This window comes from Ceratina calcarata, unplaced genomic scaffold (genome assembly GCF_001652005.2).
Source record: "Ceratina calcarata isolate Rehan_Ccalc_2016 unplaced genomic scaffold, ASM165200v1 scaffold436.2, whole genome shotgun sequence".
In the NCBI taxonomy this organism is placed as follows: Eukaryota; Metazoa; Arthropoda; class Insecta; order Hymenoptera; family Apidae; genus Ceratina; species Ceratina calcarata.
Genome location: NW_017167384.1, coordinates 1,201,557 through 1,228,151, shown reverse-complemented (window position 1 = coordinate 1,228,151; position 26,595 = coordinate 1,201,557). Strand labels below are relative to the sequence as shown.

The 26,595-nt window shown below is 47.5% G+C and overlaps 1 protein-coding gene across 2 annotated transcripts in view; it reads right to left on the bottom strand.

Annotated features, from left to right (window-relative positions):
* Positions 1-26,595, bottom strand: part of LOC108627037 (uncharacterized) — a 159,991-nt gene that overhangs the window by 63,062 nt on the left and 70,334 nt on the right. The gene's annotated exons all lie outside the window — the stretch shown is intronic.

The window sequence follows — 26,595 nt, the reverse complement described above, 5'->3', positions numbered from 1 at the left end:
TCCCTCCCACAAGGCAGCGACGTTTGTCTCGTAACCGGAGACTCCTCTAATTAGCGACCGGGAAACTTCGAATCCAAAAGTTACCGGATCGTCTTCGAGCTTCGAGAACTTGCCGTGTTCCAGTTAGAGCCCGGCAAACTGGCTCACGGGCTTTCTTCCTCTTCAGAATTCTTCTAGGTCGAGTTCTGTTTGAGCAACACGACTGCGATTTCGCGTCCCTTTGACCGATCTAGATACGATTCACCGATGCTTCCCGTACACAGGTCCCCGTCGTCGAAAGCCGCTTTCACCGGTGCCTATTGACTCTCGCCGGAATTGACGGAGCTTCGAGAGCAACTTTTTCGAAACTGTGTCATGCATGCCCGCTTCCAGTCCAATCCCTAAAAGTGCACGGCTCGCAACGTATGCCACACACGACGTTTCAAAGTGTAAACATTTTCCTTTCCCTTCAGAAAAATCATTTGCAATCGATACTCGTCTGGTAGCAATAAAAATTTTCTACACGCGATTCAACTGACCGCGTCTCATCCGTCGCCGGACGTTTCGTTAAAATTGCAGATTAGGACTGATTCAGATTGTCTCCTCCTAATAATCGTATGCTCGGCGTCAATCGCATGTTGTTCGCGCGAGGAGTGCGTGTCGTCGCATCGACGGAACAACAGATAGTCCGGCTATAATTAAGCTGACAGGCACCGGCGACGTCCGAGGGCCAGGAACAATGCCCGCCGGGCTGACCGCGACGAGTTAAAGCGCGTCACGCGACACGCGGCAGCCGTGTAGCGCCCGAATCTACATACCGAACGACGTTATTTCGAATATCCGTCAATGATAGTCGGGCGTCAAAAATACGTCGACCCTCGTCGAATTCGTCCCGTGACACGACATTCGATTCAGATATCAAAGTACCTTTCAGGGTTTAAATATCAAAGGAAGAAAGAATTCTTACATACAAGGTGATATTAAAGTTTTTACTTTGGATACGTCGCGTTGGATTTACAACGCTGATTTAGGGTTGATTTTAAAGGTGGAGGGGTTCGACTAAATTTGTGGATCAGAAATTATTTTCAAGCTATCGAGGAAGATTGACGGATAAGGCAGGGTGCTGAGTTCGGAACATGAAATTTAAGGTTGATCGGTTTCCCGTGTTACCGTAAACGAGGAGCTATTAATCATTATGTAGTATCGCTTTTCCAACTCTTTCCTCGGCGTGGAAAATTCATCGGTTTACGATTCGTCGAATTTGTATTTCCGGCGAGTTCACCGAAAATAGCGTCGAGCACGGAATGAAATCTAAAGCCGGAAACGTCACAATTTCGCGACACGAGTTCGAGGCCGTTCGATCAATCGACATCCCGTTGAGAATGGGCTACGGCGCGGCGCGCCCCGGCGGCGGCGGAAAAACACCGATGTATCCTCATCCTTTATTTACCTCTGACCTCGTGTATGTTTAAAAAGACGTCGACAATTTCCACGGTGATCGATTCTCCCGGTTCACCAGAGAATCCTCCATCACTTCGTACCGTTTCTATTAGGCGAAACTTTTCAACGCGATTCCTAACTTGCTCGCTGACGCTTTTCAATTTCTAATACACTGGAAGGTAGTAGGAAGGAAGTAAACGAGAGACTGTCTTAAGTAAAACGGAGTTACGCTTCCTCGGCGGTGAGAAGAATTCACCGCGATTCCCGTCGAGATAGACAAAGGACAGTGGCAAGAAAATGGGGTGGTGTTCCGTTTTGAAAGAACGCGGGAAACGGGTTGACGGTTTGCGACCTCGTGCGATTCCTATTGTCGAAAACGTTGTCTGTGGTTGGGGGGCGGAAAAAGAATCCAGGAGGAACAAAAGGGGTTGCGGCCAATGGATAAAAGCGCTGGCTCTTGCCAGTTTTAAGACGCGTAGCCAACTTTCCTCCCGATTGTTTTTCCGCGGCGTTAAGCCAATAAAACCTCGTCCCCTTTTAGAAGGGCGGACCCTGCGAGTGTAAAACTGTAAGGAAGATCGGTTAATCCTTGGCCAACTACGTGCTGGACATTGTCCTGAATTCCTGGCGTCGAAAAACGGGGACGGTCGTCTTTATTGGTGACACAGAAACGTTTGGACATCACGTGTCTTGTCGTATCAACGCTTATTGCAAAGTTGGTATAGTAAAATCAATAAAATCGAGATGAAAAGTTGATGAACGATCTTAGGACTCGTTCGGTGTTAAAACAATTTTGAAACGGTTTAGGAATCCGGTTTTAGGCATCAGTTAACGAGAAACATTGTTCACGTCGTTAAGTGTTTACGGAGCATTCTTTAGATTAGTGGAAGACGAGCAAAATTCGGACGAGGCGCCTCGTTCTAGGATCCTTGAGGATAGAGTCGTTCCGAGAAACACGGAGTGGAGAGTAGACAATAGAGACTTTGTTGAAATGTACCTGCTGAGTCAGTGATGACTGGAATCACTGTGCTCGTTCTGGCCCACCTACATGGACCTCTGGTTAAAATAAGTTCCTCACTCGATCACGACTCTCCTCTCCTTAAATACTTTTTCATTCTACCCCTACACGATAAACAGACGTATAAACGTGTTTCATCATTTTTCTTTGATGTCAATAAGAAGCCTTGCTTTAAGGCAAATACATATAGTCCATTGATAATTGTAATACTATTGATTCCGTCGTTCCGGCTTAGGTTTATCGGCGATTCGTAATAACAGGGCAATTATTCGATCGAAGCCTCGAATGAAAGAGTTGAACTCGTCGATTTGAACCAGATAAGCGAAGGTTCGAGGAAAAGGAATCGCGTGCGAGTAACGAGGGCCGTGCTACGTCGAGGAATCGACGTTTCGCTCGTCTCTTCCAGCGTTTCCCTCTTTTCCAACGATTTTTCCCCTCGCGCTGGAGTTATTAAGCCAGCAGCGATCATGCGACTTCCGTCTTCGATCCAGATAAGATTCTCCCCGCTTCGTTACCTGTCCGCCCAGCGAAATTCATACTCCATTCGAAATATGCCTTGATACGCACCGGGACAGTCGAAAACTTTCGGAGACCTTCGAAATCTCGTTACCAGGCCCTGTCATCGAGGGTCGCCTTTGATCTCGAGGCTTAAGCACATTAAAATTGCTCGCTTCGTCAAGTCTCAGCCACCTTTCCACTTTCCAGTTCGTTGATAACGCGGATCTATACGAGATACTTGCAATTTCATCAAAATTCCCCTTTTCGACAATGCGTCATTCTCATTGGTTCAGTTTTTCGATGCGATTTCGACTATTTGAGATATCCATTAAACGTAGGTGAAATTAGAGAATCGTTTTAAGAGTCGACGATTGATTCGGAACGAAGTGTTCGCGGAACATTTGTTCAACGACCCCCGACATTCGAGCGGCTGCGTCACGGGCTGTGACGAACGCGGTGCCAATGACGTTCCGCGGAATATTCAATATTCCATGAGCGAGGAACGACGTCATCGCGATGCATTGGTCACCGAGTATTTCTGAACGGCGAACTTTTCACGGCACGTGACGCGCCTGGGATAATTTCCCGGAAATTATATCCGTGCCCCGGAACAGAGCTCGACCCTGGTACCTATTCTTTCGGCTACCGAATTGGGTCGAGAGTCTAGGCAAATTAGCCTGTTCTCGGGAAGCTCTGCATAATTTACGCTCGGATTCGTTGCATTCGCGATAATTACAAATTGAACAAACAAATCGAGAATCCGATTTTTATAGCCATTAGGTTGGGAAAGTTTCAAAGCACTTTCATATGTCACGAAGAACTGCTGTATCGATTTCAACTTCCAAGTGACGACGTGTTGTGTACATTCTGAAACTACCTTCCAAATCGAATCGTGATTGCTATTCCAGAATTACTTGGAATAATTCATATTGACCTGAGATTGTTCAATTAAAAATGCGGAGGTAATAACGGGGATTAAGAAAGGAGGAAGGAACTTTCGTTCGGGGCTCTTTTTGCCCGGGGGGGAAAAATCTTTCCGGGGAGAAAAGTTTTCACCGGTCGCGCAACCGCAATGCGGACCCGTGCATTTACTATTAATATTCCGTTCATCGATTCCTCGTCCATTCATCATTGTCTTCACCTCCGTAATCCAACTTCCCGTACCCCCGATGTGCTCGTTAAAAATTTCATAAGAGCGTAACTCGTCGTTTACTTCTCCCGCAGAAATGACGTATTAGTAACCGGTCCATAAAAACGATATAAAATTTTCAATTCGTATATCTGAACTCAGCGACGCGAATAAAAATTGAAAATGTTAAGGAATTGCGTGCCTTAAATTTAATTATAGTTCCACAAATCTAGATTTAATTAAAATTGTTTTAATCCGATAAACCGTGGGGGTTGTTTCAATATAAATTTTGAAACGGCCGGTTTTATTCCGGGCGAACGTTCTCCCAATGGGGAAACGGGAACATTAAGGTGAATCAATGAGCGCGAGTATTCCGAGCCGTCTCTGAATGACCCGATCAATTATTCAAATGATCGACCCCTGAACGTGATTTCCGCGGATCGGAGTGCGGCAGGTGGCGCGAACCGCCACGCCACATGCGAGTAATGTTCCCCTTCGGGGAGACAAAACGCGTTTCTCACCCCTTACCCGTGACGAGACGATACTCATTGCAGCAAATATAAAACTGCAAATTATCTGCAGAATTACAATCGGACGAGCGTTTCGTAATTGCACCTGCGGAATACAATGGAAAATTGAAACGCGTCGATACATAAAAGTCAGGCGATCGGCATCGGGTCAAATAGTGAAATGATTGATTTTTAATTGGTGTACGATTTTTAATTGGGATCACACGATTAGGTCGGAAACAATGGAAACTTGTTATGCTCTCTGGAGGTCCAGATTTGCCCGTCCTCTGGGGTAGCTTATCCCATTGGCGGAACGATCGCCGGTCGTTGTTCCCGAGGCGACCCCGGGCTCGGTGGCCGCCAGCAATTAATTATGCCAATTGATCGAGTGCGCGGGGTATCGGTCCGGCACGGTCATGCATATTAATGTGCGAAAGGACATCTGTTCCCCCTTTCCTCATGCACGCACACCGCGTCGCGACGCGAAATCAGGAATCAGTAGAAAAATTCGAAATTACCAGTTATGGCTCTTTCGCGTATTGGAAAATTCGACTTAATCGAAGCGCGATGAAAACAAAAATTCTTCTACCTTTCCGACCGATCGATCTGTGCCTCGCTGCCGATAAATGGGAAAAGCGAACCCCAAACGGTCGCGTGCATCACGCACAATGCGTGCACATGTGCATATCTGATGTATTTGTAGTAGCGATAGAGAAAGAAGTACAGTGAAAGTAAAAAATGCATTAGGTTATATGAAATTTATGCCTGTTGGAAAATTTGTACGTCTCATTGGACGAATTTCACTGGTCCGAAGCTTTTGATTGTCGCTATACGGGCGGTGCAACGAGATCAGGTGGATTCCGAATGGTTGCCCAAGCCCAGAGGACATATGCTGCGGATTTTTATGGGGGTCCGCCGCGCCGTTTCAACCCCTCAGGACACCCCCTGTAAACCCATAGGCAGCCAACGTCGTGTCCATTGTGTACGGACAATTCGCGTCGAGACGCGAGATCATCAGCGCTCATTGTCACCGACTAATCGAATCTGGCATCCCCCCTGCCACGAATCGTTCGAACGTGTTCGACTCTATCGAGGGGAATCGACAATTCGTTCGTCGCAAGAGGTTTGGCAAATGTTTCGCGACGAGTTTTTTCACGTTAACAGTGGGAGAACGTTTCTGGGAAAATCATCAATTTCGTTCCACCCACGTTTTCTTATCACTCGACTCGTCCATCGAATTGTTTAAATATTAAATAAGACGATTCCCATGTACAATTAATGAGTTTACTGTAAATACATGAACCAGAATATAACATGATTCGTCTCGGCGTGCCACGCGACCATTCGCGAAAAAGACTGTTGCGTGGGTGAAGTCAACAAGAACGGTCATTTTACGACACGCCTGTCGACGCTCGGCTTCCGTTCGTAGCCGGCGGACATCAAACGAGTAGAGGAGCCGTCTGTCTTTCAGACCGCGGCGTCTGGCATCTTTGATCGGTTCTAGCGACACGCATCGTGACGGACCTAATAATTAGTCCTCCGCCAGACTGTTGTTTTCCGATTACTTGGTCACGGAAACAATGCCGAGTTATTCCGTCGACGAAGTTCCTCTTAAACGGAAGCCAATGACAAAAGGCTGTTGCTCAAAAGTAATAAAATAATTTGGGAAATGAATCGGTCTCCCATGCGTCTGTTCGGAATTCCAGCGCTAGCATTCCGTACAGACAGATACGTGCGGAGAGTAAAAGATGAACAGTTCCATAGCGGCACGGATCGTGATAACGGACGCATCTCTCTGAAAGCGTAAGCGAGCCGACCGACTCGTTAATAAGATCCCGCGGAAGTGGCTCGTTACGATTTTTACGCGGCGACCGCGACAGAGTGGTTTCTTATGGGGGTTCCTCCGTCCCGTTTCTATGGGACTGATACTCCTTTATGGAATATCCATGGCGGAAGGTTATGGGAGTTCTTAACGAGCTCTACGCTTCTTCGTCCCATCGTCCACCCTCCCGTGCACGCGTGTACGTACATTCTCCTCGCGGGTCCTGAATGGTTAAGGCTTAAAGGCTCGCATAATACACAACAACGCCGCGGTATAATACGCTTCCGCGTGCAGTAGCTATTAAATGACTGGTTACATGCGCCGCGATAGGCGTGCCGCTATTACTTCCGGGACTCCGGTCCGCTCGAAGGCACGCGATTCGATGCCTCCGATCGATCCTTCGTGTTCCCATGGCCTCGCGCGATAACTCAGAAAACTCGAAATGCATATCGTGCACGCGTCATCGACGATTAGTCGTGCATAATAGGAGCGCGCGTCGACGGATTCTATTTATTAAATAATTGGTTACGTGATCGGACGCGTCCGCGGATCGACGATGCTCTCCGGGGAAGCAGGGGCCACCGGTTCCTCGGTATCTCGGCGCAGCATCTCGGTCGAAAAAAGCGTTTCCGAATCTCGAGAGCGAGAGAGGCTCTCTCGTTCGTTGCCAGCCGTGGAACGTGCCGATTTTATCTGAGGAACTCCTTTCATCCCCTTCGTCCGGCTATTCCAATCACGTATACACTTCTCCTAGGCCGTCTCTCGGTTAACTCCCCCCACCAGACTGTTGTTTTCCGATTACTTGGTCACGGAAACAATGCCGAGTTATTCCGTCGACGAAGTTCCTCTTAAACGGAAGCCAATGACAAAAGGCTGTTGCTCAAAAGTAATAAAATAATTTGGGAAATGAATCGGTCTCCCATGCGTCTGTTCGGAATTCCAGCGCTAGCATTCCGTACAGACAGATACGTGCGGAGAGTAAAAGATGAACAGTTCCATAGCGGCACGGATCGTGATAACGGACGCATCTCTCTGAAAGCGTAAGCGAGCCGACCGACTCGTTAATAAGATCCCGCGGAAGTGGCTCGTTACGATTTTTACGCGGCGACCGCGACAGAGTGGTTTCTTATGGGGGTTCCTCCGTCCCGTTTCTATGGGACTGATACTCCTTTATGGAATATCCATGGCGGAAGGTTATGGGAGTTCTTAACGAGCTCTACGCTTCTTCGTCCCATCGTCCACCCTCCCGTGCACGCGTGTACGTACATTCTCCTCGCGGGTCCTGAATGGTTAAGGCTTAAAGGCTCGCATAATACACAACAACGCCGCGGTATAATACGCTTCCGCGTGCAGTAGCTATTAAATGACTGGTTACATGCGCCGCGATAGGCGTGCCGCTATTACTTCCGGGACTCCGGTCCGCTCGAAGGCACGCGATTCGATGCCTCCGATCGATCCTTCGTGTTCCCATGGCCTCGCGCGATAACTCAGAAAACTCGAAATGCATATCGTGCACGCGTCATCGACGATTAGTCGTGCATAATAGGAGCGCGCGTCGACGGATTCTATTTATTAAATAATTGGTTACGTGATCGGACGCGTCCGCGGATCGACGATGCTCTCCGGGGAAGCAGGGGCCACCGGTTCCTCGGTATCTCGGCGCAGCATCTCGGTCGAAAAAAGCGTTTCCGAATCTCGAGAGCGAGAGAGGCTCTCTCGTTCGTTGCCAGCCGTGGAACGTGCCGATTTTATCTGAGGAACTCCTTTCATCCCCTTCGTCCGGCTATTCCAATCACGTATACACTTCTCCTAGGCCGTCTCTCGGTTAACTCCCCCCCCTTACCGTACCCTCCTCCCCGTACTCGGGTCTCTTCCGAGCTTTCGCTATTTACTGGACGGAATCAGAGATCCTCTAGATTATATTCGAGTACGACCGTGTGTCGACTAACCGATATACACCTTCGAACCTTGACCAGGGAACCCCTTTCGCCTCCGGCGCGGCGGCGTCGACCAGCGAATAAATATCAAAAGATCCCTTTCGAGGAAACGGTAGACTCTCGCGATTAGAATCCTTTCTTGCCGGGCACAATGGAGCACCGGGCAGAAGATTGGAAGCGTAATTTCCGCGATTTCGTGAAGGATTTACGAAACGAAACGAACGTTTTCAGGTCCGGTTTAATTTGGAAAAATCCTTCGATTTGCATGAGACGGCCGCGCAAACAGGTGAAAATTCCTGGAGAAATGGGAAACGTAGACCCCGGAGGAAATTAGATATCGGGGACGGAATGATCCGTAGGTCGGGGATCCTTTATTCGGTGTCGGGAGGTCGATTACGCCTCCGGTTACCCTTCCGCGAGGTTGGTAACCGCAACCGAACGGATAGCTACCGGAGGACTCTAAGGACGATCGATCCTTCCAAAAGGAAGCGCCGGGACAAACGACCCGTACACTTGTGGACCGTTCTCTATCATTTACTCCGTCGCGAATAAAATTCCCGGACCGTTTTCCAATCTTTTGCGAGGAATTGTAATAAAGACGATTGTCGTGCTTGATGAATTTCAGCGACTCGGTTACTCGTATAACGACAGGACGTTACTTCTTCGCGGTGACCATCTGGTAGTCTTAGGGAAACAATTTTCTGGCAGTGATACCGCGTGGCGCGTGACCAGCTAGTTTCACGCGCGATTAACTGCTTAATTAATCGTGGGGATAAATTCGGTGCAACAGTCGGTATATAGGTAGGTAGGTAGGTAGGTAGGTGCGCGCTGTATGTGCGTAATAGTTGACGCGAGGCGAACGATCGATATCGGGCAATCGAGTCGACCGTCTGTTAGCGGTTAAGAGGGATGGCGGCGCGTAGAATCGGAAGCTCTCTCCGAACCTCCCCCGTGGGACACGCCAATGGTGATATATCAAATTATTGTCAAATGGCTAATGTTATTGCCGGGGTAACGATAATCGATGGATTAGCGATGGACTATTATCACAATAACCTGTATCGTCACAAAATCCAAGAACCGCCGGTAATCATTTGCCTCATTCCCAAGTCGATTCGGAGAATATTGGCAGCGATAAATCAATGGCTGTATAATTTATCGTGTGAAATTAGACAGGCATTGTCGCTGGACGATTTTATCTGTGCATTTAGAAGTGCAAACACGTTTGAATTCTGCATTCACTTTATACTTTCGAACGAGTCTGAAACACGTTCGTGATTCGAGCACGTCGCAGAACGTCAAATTCCGAGTAGTGGAACTAGGAACGAGCCAGACGACGATGATCGACGTTTCCATCGATATGCATCCGAATGCAGGCACCCGTCCAAAGTGCGCGGAGTGCTCGACTTTGACGTTAATATAGCCCAGAGACAGGGGGAACGCGCGTTCGAATCGAGATGCATCCCAACCAACCCAGTTTCCCAAGATTCACCGAAAAGCTCGACGAGATCGAGAACCGTTCGAAAGTTCCAGCCACGTCGCTCGACGCAATTAGGAAATCAAGAAATTTTTCAAACCGTGGGTATGTACGGAGGGTGAATTATGGGCGAAGGTTCCAAGTTCTTTGACCTGGTGTAAAAGTATTTCGAATATAAGAGTCAGGGGACCGTTATGGGCCAAATCGTACGGCGCCTCGTAAGGGAATTCAATATTCCAGCTCTGAAACTGTACGTCGTTTTCAAAGTTCTTCGCATAAATTTCTATACCAAAAGGGAACGAACTCGCCTACGGTAATTTTCGGCCTAATCTCCGCCGATTCCATTGGCAAAGCTGCCTCGATATTATTTCGCACAGTTTCGCATAGGACAACCGACTCGGTATTAATCCCACGGATGGAAATTAATGAGGACTGGAGGGAGGTTCTTAAACCGGGAATTGTTCCAACGCGGGATCACCGATCGATCGGGTAACGATGAATCGTGGACCGCGAAAGGAGGCCGGGGGGAAATTTATTACAATGCAGATAGCGTCGCGCGCGGCCTGAAAAACGGATTTCCAATAATTTTCCGCGTCCGTGTCACTCGATTCCGCGGATACCTCGAATCTGGCGTTCGCCGATCGTAAAACACCGACGTAATTTCAACAGAACCCGGCTTTTACGCCGCTTTCAATAACTTTCCGCGGAATCGTTTCACGCGTCGCTTCTTTTTCCAAGTATTTCGCCGAGATTCTATCTACCTAGATATCGTCCGGATCGAGGTATTTCGTACGAACGAAAATCGAATTATTAATTCGATACGAGTATTGAATTTTTGAAAGCGAAAGTCGAAGAGGTTTAGGAGCAGACTGTACCGACGAACGGGCGTAAGAAATGGGCCGACGCGAGTGATTTATCCGAGAATTAAACGAGAGCCGGCTTTGTAATGGTCCGCGTTCCAAGGCGAGGCTCGTAATTGCGCGGAAGAAAGACGAATTCTCCGGAACTAACGAGCGCCAGCCTAAAACATCAACCGATCGGCCTCGCTTCGAGACCTACTCCTTCACACGGAACCGCGTGCTCGAATATTTTCGCGATCCTCCCCTCTCCTGTAGGTTACACAGAACTTCGAGCCGAAAAGAACTTTCGGCGGATGTCAATGGCCCAGCTAACGGTCTGAAACTTTCGGTTCTAAACTCTAATCTGGCTTGTTTCTGCGTCGTTAGTTAAATCATTCCCCCGGGTGTCTTTCGTCCCACTAAACTTGGAAAATACTTGTTTCCACGTCATGTACCTTCCGATCGTCATAGTAAACATCGAAACAACAAAGTTCGTTCCGAAAAAACGTCACGGATGCCCGCCAAAAGCTGGCCACGAATGGGTTAATTCGGAATTCGAATGCTCTTTGGCGCGAGAGGAAGATTATTGGTTTAATTCGATGGAAAAAGCTGACGACTCTTGCCCCATCGACTCGGGAACCGGTTTTGTTTCGTGGACGTTTAGATTATACAGCCGACGGCTATATTCCAGCTGGAAACGGGGTTAATTTCCGCGTCTTACGAAAGTTTCGGCAAACGGGGTTCGTGACGAAATATACAGCCGCGCTTAGAGCAATTCCAAAATTTCTCGTGAACTCTCTCCAAGGAAATGATATCGAGCCTTGTAATTGGCCGAGTAAGAAGGTTCGAACGATAAACAGAGAAGATTGTACGCGTTCGACTTGCCTTCCGGTTGGAAGGCCTCTGTTTCCCCAGTCTGGTTTTCCGTTTAAAATAAACACGGCAGAGAGAAATCGCCCGAGCCGAGAAGAAACGTCAGGTTGATTGGAACGGCAAGTGCTGGGTAACCCGTCAACGGTTTTTCCAACTTCACTAGCAAAATGAATACTTCGATATGAACGGCAGTAGAAAGAAAAAAATTCTATTAGAATGCACCTCTTCGAAACCAATCAAGATCGCTTTGATAAACTTTACATAGCTAAAAACGAACATGGCCAAGTACGTCGTAAATACATGGCACTCTATAAAATTCAAAGGTCCGCACAGTTAAGCCTTTCGAGGTCTTTCACTGGTGAAAGTAAATCTAAAGTCGACGAGTTTGCGTCAATCCTCGCAGATGAAAGATGCACGCGTTTAAAAGTTAATCGCCGGATAGAGATCATAGATACGAAACCGATTGCGAAGCATCTTTTTGCCTCTACGGAAATCCATAAATTAAGTCCCTTCTTCTTTTGAACGATGGCCGCCTTCCTTTCGATCCTAATTACGCGCCGAAACTGCACGGCGTATCGCAGCAAAAAGTGAGCGCGTATCCCGTTAATAAAAAGAATCCCTCTGGCCTGGCTTTTAATGAGTTTTTTTGTCAATCCTTTCACTTCCAACTCGCGTACTGATTTTACGAAATTTAATTTGCCGATTCCATGCTTAATGCAAATAACGAGAAAATTCTGTTGATAGAACTAGAGCAAATGACACAGATTCTAGCAGGGGTTCTTCACCCCGTATGACGTACGAGATAGTACTCGTCGATGCAGCCTCGGCGATATCTCGAGGCCGTACTCGAGGATCTGCAACGTGAGTGAATTCAGGCTAGCAGCCGGCCGGTGCACCGGCGGCGCGGCGCTAAAACAGGAGGAGCGCGAGCTGCTGGCTCAGCAGGACACTCTTCCTCTTCTGGCCTCTTCGTCACCGGATCCGCTCGACGTGTGCACGCGTGAGAAAAAAAGAGAGAGAAAGGAGGAAACAATGCGGCCATCGATCCTCCTCGAGACGTCGTCGTCGCCTGTCGGTTTCATCGACGGCCTCTTAATTAACGCGCGCCACGATATCATATAATTGACTCTTGCGCGGTATTCGTTTGACCCTGATCTCGGATTTTAATTCAATCGAATCGCGCTGCGCGCTAGGAGGGCTAAAACGTACTGGGCCGGTGTCTCGCGAGTACATAAATGCATAATGGTGGGAGCTGAAATTTGCAGAGAATCGGAAGAGGAGCCGTCTAGACGGATTAATCCGCGGAAAACGCGGTGGTCCGTTTCCAGCTGTCCCCCCCGGCTAGGTCCTCGCCTCGGCTCGAAACGAACTGCGGGATTAGCGAGGCGAGCACAGGCTGGACAAATAAAAAGGAAGCGGAGGGGTGAATTTCTATTCGGAGAACGAATCGACAAGCGTCGGTGTATCGGCGTAATCTATCAGAGTCCGAGAGTCCTCTATTTTCCCTTCCCTTCGGCTTCCGGTTACACGAACGGTCCCCCAGGTTCTCCACGGCTACTTTTCGAGTAGGTGTCGAACGGTGGATCGACGCTGGTTTCTCGACCGGTCAGCCCGTTCCTCTCCCGTCTAGACGGCCCCGAGCAATCGGGAGGAGCATCCCACGGGACTCCGACGGGAGTACTTCGGATAATCCTCGTTTCGCCTCCGCCTAAGCGTCTCTCACTTATCGGACTTGTATCTCGCCTCTCCTTCCTTGGACGTGGACATCTCCCTCCCGCTATTCCCTGTCGGATCTTTTACTGCGATTTGAATGGACCGAGCGGGAAAAGCTCTCGCGCGAACGAAGCCATTCTCTCTCCTATCAATTATTCCGAGATCTCGTCTTTTGAAAGACGCATCGAATCCCCCGTCAAAAGAAGTTACAATCTCGAGCGCGTAAAAGGAGAATGGCAGTTCCTGTCGCGAATCAATTACGCCGACGATTTCATCTCGCGCGTCGTAAAAACCCGACACAAAGGGGACCCATTCAATTTTTGGTCGCGATCGATTTTTGGCACCGTGACAAAGCCCCCGCACCACGTGTGCCCGGCTCGTAAAACGTTTGATAGGCCTGTCTCGAATGTATCGTGTAACGAAATAGCCTGACACCGTAAAATCGCCTTGGCTAAAATTAAAACGCAACGAAATGTTGTTTAAACGTTTAAGCGAATCTCGAAAACGGCTGACGTCCCTTCGACACGGCGGAGCGTGTAAACTTTTTCCTGAACGCAAGTAGCCGCTCGGAGGAAAGAGTTTATGCGTTACTATTATTCGAGGAAATCCCGTTTCAATTTCCTCTCCGGATGTCTTCAAAGCGGGAAAGGGGAAAACAGGTCACATGGAAATTCACCGGCGAGGAGAACGTTTCGACGAGTCCCGCGAACATTAGAATCCGCGTTGCTCCCTCTTATTCTTGGCGACTCAAAGCTTCGAAACGCGTCCCCTTTTTGCTCGAACCGTCAAAGATGCTACCGACATATTCTTCGAATCCCCGGGACGAATCCAAAAGCAAGTTACTTTGAAGAGACACGGTGTTACTCCATGAAAGCACCTGACAAGTTACTTTGCGAGATTTACAGAGTAGCACGAGAAACAGGAATCGCGAGGCTTTCAGAGTACGGTAAAATATGAAATCGTAGCATGTACGACGATGCGGCTTCACGATTAAATATAAGGAATTGGTCGATCCTTTTGCATTCGTTCATGAATCGATTAAATGTTCTCGGTGGGACGTATCTACGAAGTGTAGCGAGACTGTCGAAACGTGAGACTGGAATGTCGTTGGCAAACTATCCCCTGGAAACATCGTGCTGACTCACACTGCGACCGGTCTCGCGAGAATGGATCTCCTAATAACGTCCACTTCCAATTTCGGTGGCCCCCTTTGAATCTCCCGGCCGATTAGTTGCCCCGTAATTAATAAGTAACCAGTGACGCGGCCGTTCTAAATCCCGGCGTCCAAGAATTACCTTTTACCTTCATAGCTCCCTTATTCAACCCTATCAAGTCGATAACTCTAAACTTTCTCGTGATGATCTTCGAGATATGATATAAACGATAATTGGACGTCTTCAATTACAAATCAGCAATTATCCTCGAGCTTCTCTCCATCCGTCGTGATTCGCCGTTCAGAGGGTTGGAAAAGTTAGAGGTCGTGGATCTCGGTAGCAGGAACGACGATTTCGTTCATCGATCGAGAGAGGCTGTCTACCCGTCTTCACCGTAAATGGCAATGTGATTTAGGCGAGGCCGAAGTTGCTCGGTGGCCGGAATTCAATTAAGCCTTAAGTGTATCTCGGAGCTACTGCTCGATGACCACCGAGTGGCTTCCCCTCGGAGACACTCGCTTCAAATATTATATGTACAGCCCCACCATTAGCGTTTCCTTATTACGTTATCATGGAAGAACAAGATTTCGAAGAATAGATTCATGAGATAAGACATTCACTTGTACGGTTCGATCGTTATCCCCCATTATCACTTTGAAAATCGATCACTTTCTTATAAACATGTAGTGACAGTTGAATTGAAGATGCAGTGGCTATCAAGGCAGTATCTGACGACTAAATCGGGGAACGGAGGTAGGTCCGGTAGGCGGATCAGGTAGCGGCGTGGGCGATAAGCACGTGAGAACACGCGAGAACCGGCAGGCAGAGATCGACGTACCTGTGACTGGTAGCTCGCGTTACACACCCGGGTCCGAGTTATTAGCGGCTGCGACTGGTTGACCCTGCCGCGTTAACAACGTTTCCGAGGATCGCGTTACTCCACCAAAAAGAAAGATAAGACGTCTACGTGATGCTACTTCCTAGACGGATATCTAACCGTTGACACCACTGGAATCCTTGATCAAGGATCCATTCCCACGCTTCAATATAGTTTTATAATTGATTTGTAAAAACGTATCAAAGATCTTGCGATGCTATTATTCAGGATTAATTAATCGAGTCCGATACGTTATCAGAAAATTACTTCCCTCGAATTAGAGCGTACTCAGGGAGTGGAGTCAGGGAAGGCATTCAGAGTTGAAAATGAAATTCGACATCTTTTCGAAACGGGGACGGACTCGCGAGTTAATAGTTTGACACCTGACAGAGAGGGAAGAGGGTAGGGCAGCGGTAATTGCTGCAGCTCGAGGTCTTTTCTCAAGCTTTTCATCTCATTCAAACCGAGATTCAGTCGATCGACCCATGCCCGAGACTGGCACAGTCGATAATTACTTTTTATTTCCACATCCCTGTCAGCGATTCCGACTCCCAATCGGCCTGCCAAATGGGTTCAAGCTCTGACCTCACTTTTTCCTCAATTATTACTAATTAGTTGGAGCCAAAAAGCCTGCACTTTGAAAATATGCAAGAATTACTATATTAGAAACTGTGGGGGTGGATTTGGATTTGTCAAAATGTGACGTTTAATTGCGTAAGTACTCGGTGTCACGGCCGAGACACGCGATTCATAATGGACGCCATTAACGAGCGGGAGTATAATAGAATTCTAATTATCCGCGTCTCGTTACGGTTACCTGGAAAAGTTGGTTTAAACGTCGCGGGCCGACGAATTTTCCTTTTTCCGGCGACTGCCCCGGCTAAAGCAACAGTTACGATTAACTCTGCCCGCGAAAGTTCATACACGCCGCCCTCGCCTTTTGGGAGACACATTTCATGATAACGGGTAGCTGAGAAAAAATTCAAATTTAATTTGCTCCGGACCCGTTGTGCGAGAATTACGCGTACCCGGGCTAGAAATTAATTCCACGGGAATTTCAGCCGCAAAGGGCGAGGAAAAGAGTTATCCATCTTCCTTCTTTTTCCCTGTCACGGAAACGAGGATTCAACCAGTCTCGATCCACCTTATTCGCAAATTTTCGATTAAAATTCCTCGACTACGGACAATCTGGGTCGGACCACGCGGGATTTGCATCGTTTGTTGCTACGTTTTCGTTCGAATCTAGATAGCTCGTCCCGATACTCGCGATTTACGAGTGCCGAGTCCGCATTGAAATATTCCGATGCAAAGTACCAGATACGCCTGACAAATGACTAGTCTGGATTAAAAAAAAGAGAAATCGTTCAGACATCGAACGACAATAGTAACTACTGTTGTAACGACGATAACTCGGTCCAGTTATAAAACGGAGAATAAGAGAAGAAGAAAAAATGCTAAGTAAAGTGAAATTTATCCATTTAATTTATCCAATTTGAGTCTCTGGGTGCGAGGAAACACAGTCGACCGGGGGTTGTATAAACTGCGAATCGTTTCGGCGTCGCGAGGGCAAAATCGTCGGAGTTTACCGGGCAGTGGGCAGTGGGCGTGGGCACGTATTGTCACGACGAGGGAAACGGGCACGGTCCGCGACGAATTTACTTGCACGATCGTCATAGTACATTTTCCTGTTGGCTACATAGCTGACGCGTAACCCGGCTCCCGGGAAACGTTAACCACCGTCTCTCTTTCCCCTCTCGAAATTCTCTCGCTGACGCGCCCCGTCTTCCGCGTCTCGTTGTCTTGCGGTAACGGGTAACGGGTTGCTGCCAAGCCAGAGAGACGACACGCGCTGCTATTTCAGCGAGCAGGTACCACCGTCGTCGTGAGCATCGCATCTCATTTACATGCATTAAGGAATAGATCGCTAACACCAGGAACGTAACCGAACGCCGGGCGTATGTACTTACGCCGGGCATGCAACTTGTCCAGCGAGGGTGAACCCGAACGAAATTGCAGAGAACGTTTTTGTCGTACCGCATCGAGTTTCGCAATTTCCAAAAACGATAACCGAAACAGTACTCGCGGAAAGTTTGGTAATAATCCGAAGCGACGGCAGGACGACGGCGGGATAAATAATTCCTGTATTCGCGCTACGCGGAGCGCGACAGGGATACGTTCCTTTATGAAATCGAGAAGAGCGTGGCGCGGTGACGCGACGCAGCGTAACGAACTTAAACGTACACGGGGAATCATAAGCGAGAGGGAAGGAACTTGTACCGAGCACCGACGGTACAATACCGTCGACCGTTTCGAAGCAACTTGCACGGTTCCTCGGAGATCGGTAACGAGCTCTCTTGATTCCTTCGACAAAAGGACCTCCCATCCCCTTTTAACCCGAAGACAAAACTTTGCTCTCGGTTCCGCGCGAGAGAAAGACGTCTACGTTTTACGTAATTGCGAAAACAATCTCGAACCGAGAAATTTCCGTTATAATTCGTCGATCGACCGAGAACCCGGCAAAGAAAGAGAACAGAGAAGACGGGGCGGGACCGGGGCCGGGGCAGGGTTGAAATTGCAGTTAAAGCGGTGCGTGCAGACGCTCGGGTAAGATCTATACCGGCCGCACGTCGTAAAGACGGCGGAGCTAGTCGTCGTCGTCGTCGTCGAGCAACTACGGGTGTACGTTTCGATTAAACTTCTCAGACGACGGGAATTATCGCTGTCGCGCGATCGTCCCCGAGTATAATTCGCACGTGATCGTTATACGTGTTCCTTCATGCAGCCATGGAACGTCCGTGTTCCAGCCAAACAGCCAGTTCCATGGAACAACCAGACTTCACGTCGTAACGGACGCCGTCGATGAGCAACGACTGTTCTTATCGAAACCAATAAAAAGTTTCGCTCGCGTACAGATTACATCGCGAACGGAGCACAAATTATAATAAAAAGGATTCGCAAAGATCATCCGAAGATTCATAATGCAAATACTAATTTACACCCGCTGTCGCTGTTATTCTTTGGGAAAAGTCGGGGACGTGAAAAACGGATTCGTTTGTTTTCCATGCACAAAGGGTATTTTTCGTTGCCCACGAGACGTGACGACGCAACTGGAACGTGGCCCGGTAGAAAAAAAAAAGAGGAACAGCCTGTCGAAATTTCCGTACCCCTATTTTATGACTCTAACCCCGTCCCTTTCTATGCCCGGAACTATTCCCGCGGTGACGATTTTCGCCTCCCCTCGGGGATTAAAATAATCGCGGCGCGTGCCGAATCTGCGCACGGACGGTGGAATTAAAAATTAACGATCACGACCGTGCGTCACGCATCGAAGGAATTCACAGGCGAAATTCGCTCCGATTCCATCGAATAACCCTATTGAAATAAATCGTCCCCGTCGAAACCCTGTTAGGAAAACGGAAAAAAGGGGATGAGGAAATTCTGAAGCTCGTTGATAAAAGATTTGCCCGTTAAATCCCAACTATTTCGTCTCCAGGTGTGATCAATGTATCGCAGCTTCATCGATCTTTTAATTACCGTAACTGTTGTTTACAACTGGTCGTTACGATTTTACGAGGTACAATGAAAAACACGCGGACTGACAAACAAGGATTTAAAGACTCGACGAAAGGTGTACTGTACACACGAGCGGGACTCGTAACCCGCGAAAGTCGATTGACTCCCGCGGGATTGAGGGATTTACGGTAAAGACAGACGGCAGTGTCGTAAAACGCGTGGGAAGGGGAGAAAGCTGGTGGCGATGTCGTAAAAGAAAAAGCTTAATATCCTTCATGGTTCCCGTAGGCTCGACTATCGTCGGAGCTCGAACCTCACAGTGCGAGATTATAAAAATGTACGGAGCGGATCGATAAGAGTTCGTACGATAGACTCCGTCGATCAATGAAGCCAAGCGATAATAATATCAGTCGTTCTTTCCCCCCTGTTCGTCTTATGAAAAAGTGACTATATGTACGATTAAACTGAAAATCAGGAATATGAGCTTGCAAGCTCGCGATTAATTTCAGAGATTTTTGCCGTCGCAGTTTTCATGGGTACACGCACAGAATGGACACCGGAGGATTTGGCGCGAAACGTTTCACGAATAATCACCCGGGATATTTCTCTTTGTATCTGACGCGTTTTCAACGCGGAGAACAAAGGCACGGCAGGCACGGATTACCTTAAATCCGTCCGGTGCGAATCCTGACTGGCCGGGAGATCAGGATTCTCGGAAGAACTGGTTATCTCGCGCGCACGTCGTTCTCCTCTTTCTTCCCTGTTCCAGCCGTTGAGTGTCAGTGTTCCAACCGACGCCGTCTCTAATCGTCGCGTCCGTCTGTCAGCACGAGCTCACGACCGCCTACCGGTCGCGATACCGCGAAAACCGAGGCGCCTCGACCAGTTAAATGAACGTCTCTCAAGATATGTAAAAGAGACTCTACGATTATTCTCATTGACGTTACTTAACATTGAAATTCGTCGTGAAATTATTGTTCTCTAATATCGAGGAAGCAGCGCCGATTTGAAAATATTGAATTTTAACCGGATTGACTGTCCTCCGTTGAAAATTGAGTTCAGCTGACGCGTCCTTGAATTAATGATGGACGCTCGGCTAAAAGCTTTCTATTTTTTCCCCCTCGAAGATCCCCGAGGGAAAGGTTCACCAGATATTACCCAGTCGACGATCAAATAAAATCGCAGACGTGGAAGTCAACAATTTTTATACAAGAGAGACGGAATTCTGCTTTCAGTTTTATGCAAGCAACATTCCACTTGCTTATCGCGGCAACAAATATGTACTAATACTCTACGCGTGGATCAGGATTAAAGCTTGTGATTGATATTCTATTGGTTACACTGGTATAAAATTTTTATTCCATACGGCGTGGGGTCGGAATCCTATGATGCACGCGTCCGAATCACGCTCCGTTTCTTGCGGTTCGGTCGTCAAAATCGTATTACCCCGTTCCCGTCCGATACACACCACGCTGGATTAAAATATTCATCGAACGAAATGGATTCCAGCAATTCGTGTGTAATATCGCTCAGATCTCGTATGTATTTTCGGCATGGACGGTGAATTAACGATCGGTTTCTACCGGTTCATCGACGGGAACCCCACGGCCTGCGTCTCTAAATATAATGCGACGAGAGACAGTGACACGCGTCAACGTGGAGCCAAGAAACTGACGAGACGAGCTAATGCGTTGTCGGACGGTCGCGCTATTTTTTTTCAATAGCACTAATAGTCCTGACAATTGACTTTCGGCTTGTAAACCGAATTTAACGTTGATTGATAAAGATAGAATATTTTCCAAATAATGCTGTCGATCCTCTGCGCGAACTCAGGTATTCGGCTTGAATTAAATTTCCGAAGAACGACGTTGTCCCCGGTTCGAGATTTATTCACGTCGGATCGATTGACGAGACGATTGTCGTGACGTCGAACGAGGCGGCGACGACGACGCGTCATCCTCGAATAATTTGTCAGCTCGTAATAATTTCACGCGTCTCGATCGTCGGCAATAATCGTTGGCCATTTGTCAACCAACGGCGACGCGTGTCGCTTATACCTCTTCCTGCTCGATGGAAAGTACACGCTTCTTCGTGAAAAGAGTTAGCGAAGCCGATCGGGAAAGTTAGTCCCGAACCAAGTTTTCATTCCCTAGCACACTCCCTTTGACAAGTTTTAACACGCGAGTGTTGATCGCATATCGAAAGTCTGACAAATATTTCGCAAATCAGTCATCTTAATTAAAATATTATGTTAAATCATGGGTCTGTAATATGTATGTGTCAAGACTTGGGAACGGTGGTGTTTGAGGGAAAGTTGCGCAGGAGTTCTCCTTGGCAATCAAGCATGAATGTATGTAATTAAGGCTCGCTTCTGTAACTGGTTCCGAAGTAATCGCATCAATCGTAATTGGGCGAGAGTTTCGCGCTTAAAGACGGGTTCACGGACGTCCGAATGCGCGGCACGCGGGAAAAGCCGATTTGTCGGTCAACTCCCAGCGAGATCGAATCACAGGGGAAAAGAAGGAAAGTAATGCCGGAGGAAGTCGGCTTTGCTCGAGGACCATGCTCACTCTTTCTCTTTCTATCGGTTCCAGCCAAGAAGACGGACTCTTATATGTGATTGGCTGCGTTATTTCCGGGCCATCTCGCTCGGAGCTCCTCTGGCCGGCCGCGCGCTCACTGGATGATATGTATGTACACGGAAATTGGAAGAGCTTTTCGAAGAGCAGCCGAACGGTCGCTGAATTCGTTTCGGTAGTCGACTCGCATCTTCTTGGCCACTCTCTCGCGATTTTTCAATTTCCCAGAATCGTGCTTCTTCGATGTGTTTACCGTTTTCCAGCTCCCTGTTTGCCGAGAGGAACGAAGAAAGCAGAAGGATGTTCACGCGCGTTTAATCGCCTCTCTTGCCACGCTTAACGATCTTGACCGAGAAATCATCGTTCACCCTTGACGCGCCGGTACTTGGAACTTCTCGAAAAATTGTTGCTTTGTCAAATCTCGTAATAAATTCATTTAACTCCTCTTGAAGTTAGTTCAGACGTTCAAATACATTCCTCGGCTCTGCGTTCCTCGACGGTCCAGTTTATCCAGCGAAATTGGAGTCGCCCTACACGTCTCGTAATTCCAGTATTTGCTCGGACGTATAAACTCAACTTCCAATACACTTACACACATATAAATGTCTCCAGAATTGTAGTACTTGCATGCGTTATTGGTTGTTGGTTCGACAAAATTTTATCTCTTAACCCAGTTTTGAAACTGATTCGCAAAGGCCGCGAACATATTGCTCGGCGACATGGTCGATCGGCACGCCCTGAATTCCATTGTCTTGGAAACTTCGTCGCGATTGCTACAACTCTGTTCGTAGATTTCAGCATCTCGAGAATTCCCGGGGAATCGGGGGTTTAAGTACAAAACGTCGATAATGCGGCTCGTTCCACTTTCTTTGCGTCGGCGAACGTAAAGGAAAAAATAGGCCGACAGAGGAGGGAATAAAATTACCGAGTTCTCGAGTTCCCCCGCGGAATAGGCGAAACTTCTTCTCAACGTCTTTAAACGATTTCACAGAATCGCAAATTCCTCCAAAATTCGACGCTTTTCACCGTTTCAACTGACAGGATTCGTGGTAGCTCGTGATCATTTATATTTTTCGTACATCAAATTTTTTTACGAGCGCACACAAATTCTGTTTTCGTTCCTCTCGCAGTTCGACGATGCACTATTTTAACGATCACTCCGTTAACAGAGGAAATGTAATTTTTTAACGAGACTTTCATGGCTCGAAATTTTACACTGCCAGGACGGTTAATCAGCAGGAAAAATGTATCGCGACTCGTGGGTTCGAAATGACATGAAGAAAGCGTAGCGTAAGTCTGGACTCTCTCATTGTTCTCGAGCTCGAGCAGTGGATGGACAGAGCAAATACTGGGTCTAATTTACAACAGTGTTTGCTCCAAAATTCGCGTTACACGCTGGTCATTGCGGCGAGAAATTTGCGTTTACTTAAAAATTCCATTAGCCGAGAGGCACTGCATCGTCGAAGGTCCGATTCGTTTGTTTTTATTAATTAAAATGAGTTCGGGTCTGTGTGCCCGATAGGTTCGCAAACGTTTACGCGAATTGAATTTGCCAAAGTAAATCCAGAGACGCGAAATAATAATACGGTGTCTGGGAACCGAGCGAGTACTCGCGGAAAATAAAAACCACTCTATTAACTTGAGCTGAGTCCGGAAAACCGGAAAAAGTCGTGTCGGTGTCGATGCGCGGACGCGCCTTTTATTACCGCGTGCATTTAAATACAAAGCGTTGTCGTCGTCATCTCCGTCGTGCGGCGAGCTCGCGTGGAATTTGTCGGACGTTGCTAAAAGCAGCGAAACTCTTTGTGCGTTCCTCAATTCTCTCTCCGTTATTTTTTCATTCTCTTTTCCAAGTGGGTATTACGAGGAGGAAACAAGGAGGTGGGACTGAAAGAATCCGCGAGGAAAGAGAATCCTAGGGGATGATCCGCGTTAATAAAGATAAGGGTAACGTCGCCGCGCGCCGTCGAGGGAAGAACGAAATGAAATGTTCCGCTGTTGGATTCGTAACGAGCTCCTATTTTTTAATAGCGAAACACGGCGGCAAACCGAGAAAAACTGTTCAACGGAGAGGATTGAATTTCTTTTTGAGCCGCCGGAATCTGCTGAACGGAATCTAGAATTATTCTTTTACCACTGTTCATCCTCAATGTAATTTCATACACCGGATTGTAAGCGGACGAATAGCCTTGAAGAGGCTGTAATCAACGCATGCGTCTGCGTTTTCTTGTTTCGATACGGCTATCTGTATCGCGTTTCCGGGATCCGTTCGAGGAGTTCTAATCCGACTCGAGTGGACCGAGCTTTCCTCCTGCAAGCTTTCCAACTGCGGCCAGCTAAGCCGCAGGTTATGGCATCGAGTATTGGTAATTCGATTGATATAGCCGGATTCTGTGTTTCGAATCACTGCTAAACCATTCGTCAAAATACGAGAATACATCCGTTCGACGAATTGGGCACGAAGTCGATGCATCGACTTTTTGTATCAAGGAAAACGATTGAAACAAATCTGTCCGACGAAATTGCGACTTCTCGTTGTTTTCGCGTTTCCTGAATCGAGGAACGGTCACGATGTCGTAAATCCATCCTCGTTAATTTTATTTCGGCCCATTTCGCGGCAAATGAAACGAGTGGCGTTGCGTCGAGTACCGGAAGCGCGTAAACGTGGACGCGGGTGTCACGCATCGCGTGTAAAATCGACCATTAACCGTCAGGTAAAGTCGTTACCGTTTCGTCGAAAACGCCACCTGCCCTTTTACACCGTTCCCATGGAAACTGGAATATTTATTAAAACCCGGTCCTCGTTGCGACGAAAAAGTTACTTGCCAGTCGCCAGTTCATGTACTGCGTGTTAACGAAAGAAATTAAAAACCGATGAACGTTGTTTCATTGTTTCGGTCGAGTACGGAAACGAAAAGGGAAGAAGGTTTCGCAACCTTATTCGAGGCTTGTTTATCGGCAAGACGTTGCATACGGATGGGTGATGGATGCGTTATATTTCGGGCCACGCGATCCTTCCTCCCACGGGAGAAGAAGAGGAGAGGGTCTAAAGCAAGAACGAAGGGTGCTAAAGGGAAAAAGTTGAGGTGATGGATTGGTCGGGGCCAATCACCTCGTTTGTATCCATTTGCGCCGAATATTGTTCTTAAGGTCCCGTGCCTTTTTTTCTCAATCCGTAGACTCGTGATTCATCTCGGCGAAAGGAGATGAAGAAAAAAAAAAAAGAAAAAAAAAAGAGAGAATCATTGTGGACGGAACAATGAACGATGACATCGGTAAAAAGAATTTGCGTCGTCACGACGGCGTATTATCGTTTAATCAGGATTAATTGCTAGCACGGTAAATCCATCAACTGTCGAACGCTAAGGGAATCAAATGAAATGGCGATGAAACGGCTTACGTAGCATCTCGCCAAATGGGGAAGCTTCAATCTCAATTTCACTTTCGAGATGAATTTTAGGCGAATACAATTTTTCCGTTGTTTGTTTATGGTAATCCCTCATTAGCATAGCCGACAAGTTGGACGAAAGTTCGTTTGCCGGTCCTCGCGGGACAGGAAGAGCGTCAAATAGGTCGAGAATGGCTTGTCTAACGTCTGGAGAAGAAGTCGGGGGCGGCGAATGGAAATAACACGGTGGAACGCAGCCGGAAAGGGGTCTCGTAGTTACCGGTTAACGAGTCGACTGATTGTCTATAAAACTTACTAACAAACTCTCTTCCTGGCTGGTCCCTCCGGAGTCTCGTTCACTCTCGCTTTCTCTTCCTCGCGGCTGTAACTGGCGTCCCCGGTGCGACCGTTATCGCGAAACGAAAGGAGAAGCGGGAGGAGGAAGCCGTTCTTCCTCCTCGAACGACCCCGACAAATTGGAAAATATAAAATGCAAAGTCGCTGGTCGATTACACCCTTCCCGTCGAGAGTTCGTACGTTCCTTCGGTATTTTACCCGCGACGTGAAAAAATATCGAAATCTATTTAAGCATTAGCAAACTTTTACTTTTATTATCCTTATCGTCCCGTTTATGAGGTTAGCCGAGCACCATGTTCACGAATTTCCTTTATATTTTTACGTGCCGAGTCGTAAACTGGCAGAACAAACATCGAGAGGGCAAACAGTCGAGCCGAGAAACATTTATATCGGATCCTGAGGGAACGGAGGGTCGAAACGGGAGCGGCGCGACGCGCCGTCTGATCTGCGGGAAGTAACGAGCGGAGACAACGTCGGCCTGGGCCGCATCCAGTGTCTCCTGAAAAAGTCTAAGGCCACGCGAAAATTCACTTATTCGAGGCCGACGATGGCCAGGGACAAGAAAGACGCTGTCGTATCCTCTTCTCTTACCCCGCGTTCCGCCGATTTCATGCAAAGCACTGCTTTCACGGTGCGGTAACTTCATTTTCCCAACGAACTTACAACCCCTGCCCGTCTCGTTCCACTGTCATTTCCCTCTTTGCCACGAGCCAGCCCTTTCGAGTTAACCGTGCACTTTCATTTACATGACTTTCGACCAACCGGGACGGCAGACGTCCCAAGAGGACTCGTCCATCTTTACGTTGCATTATCATTATTGTTAAACCTTGAATAAATAAACTGACGAAACCGCATTCGGTCGATTGCAGCAATCTAATAAATCTTATCTATTATTTTTTCCCTCACGAGGTCGTTTATAGAATTGACGAACTAGTCTCGTTAAATCCGACATCGTGACGCGACTTCTAATGGAAGTTAAATGTTTTACCAAAACGGAGTCGCGGCAAACGAACACGGGTTACGTAAACGCAAGGGACGAGATGAAAATTATTTATTATTTCACGATCCTTGACCATATGACCAAATGCCATTTCCGAGCTACAATTTTTGACTGAAACATTTTTCGCTAGCGTCAATAGTTAACGAGTATTTGACAAAAAATTATAAAACAGTTTATTCTAAATTACTAGTTAGCGAAAAATGCTTCATGCGAAAGTTGTAGTTTTTGACGGTACCTACAACGTTCGTTTCACACATTTTTTGCTAGCGGCAACAGTTAAGCAGCAATAACTGCATAGTCTATAAAACATGCAGTAACACTGCAAATATGCAGTAAACGAAAATTTCGAAAAATCTGAAGGGCTATATTTATTTATATAATTTTTTGTTTTCTCGAAATTTCGAGAAATGTTTTAATGATGTATTGGCTATACAGTCAATTCCAAAAGTCTATCCACTTTAGAAACGCATTTTTTAAAAAGAAATCAGACGTC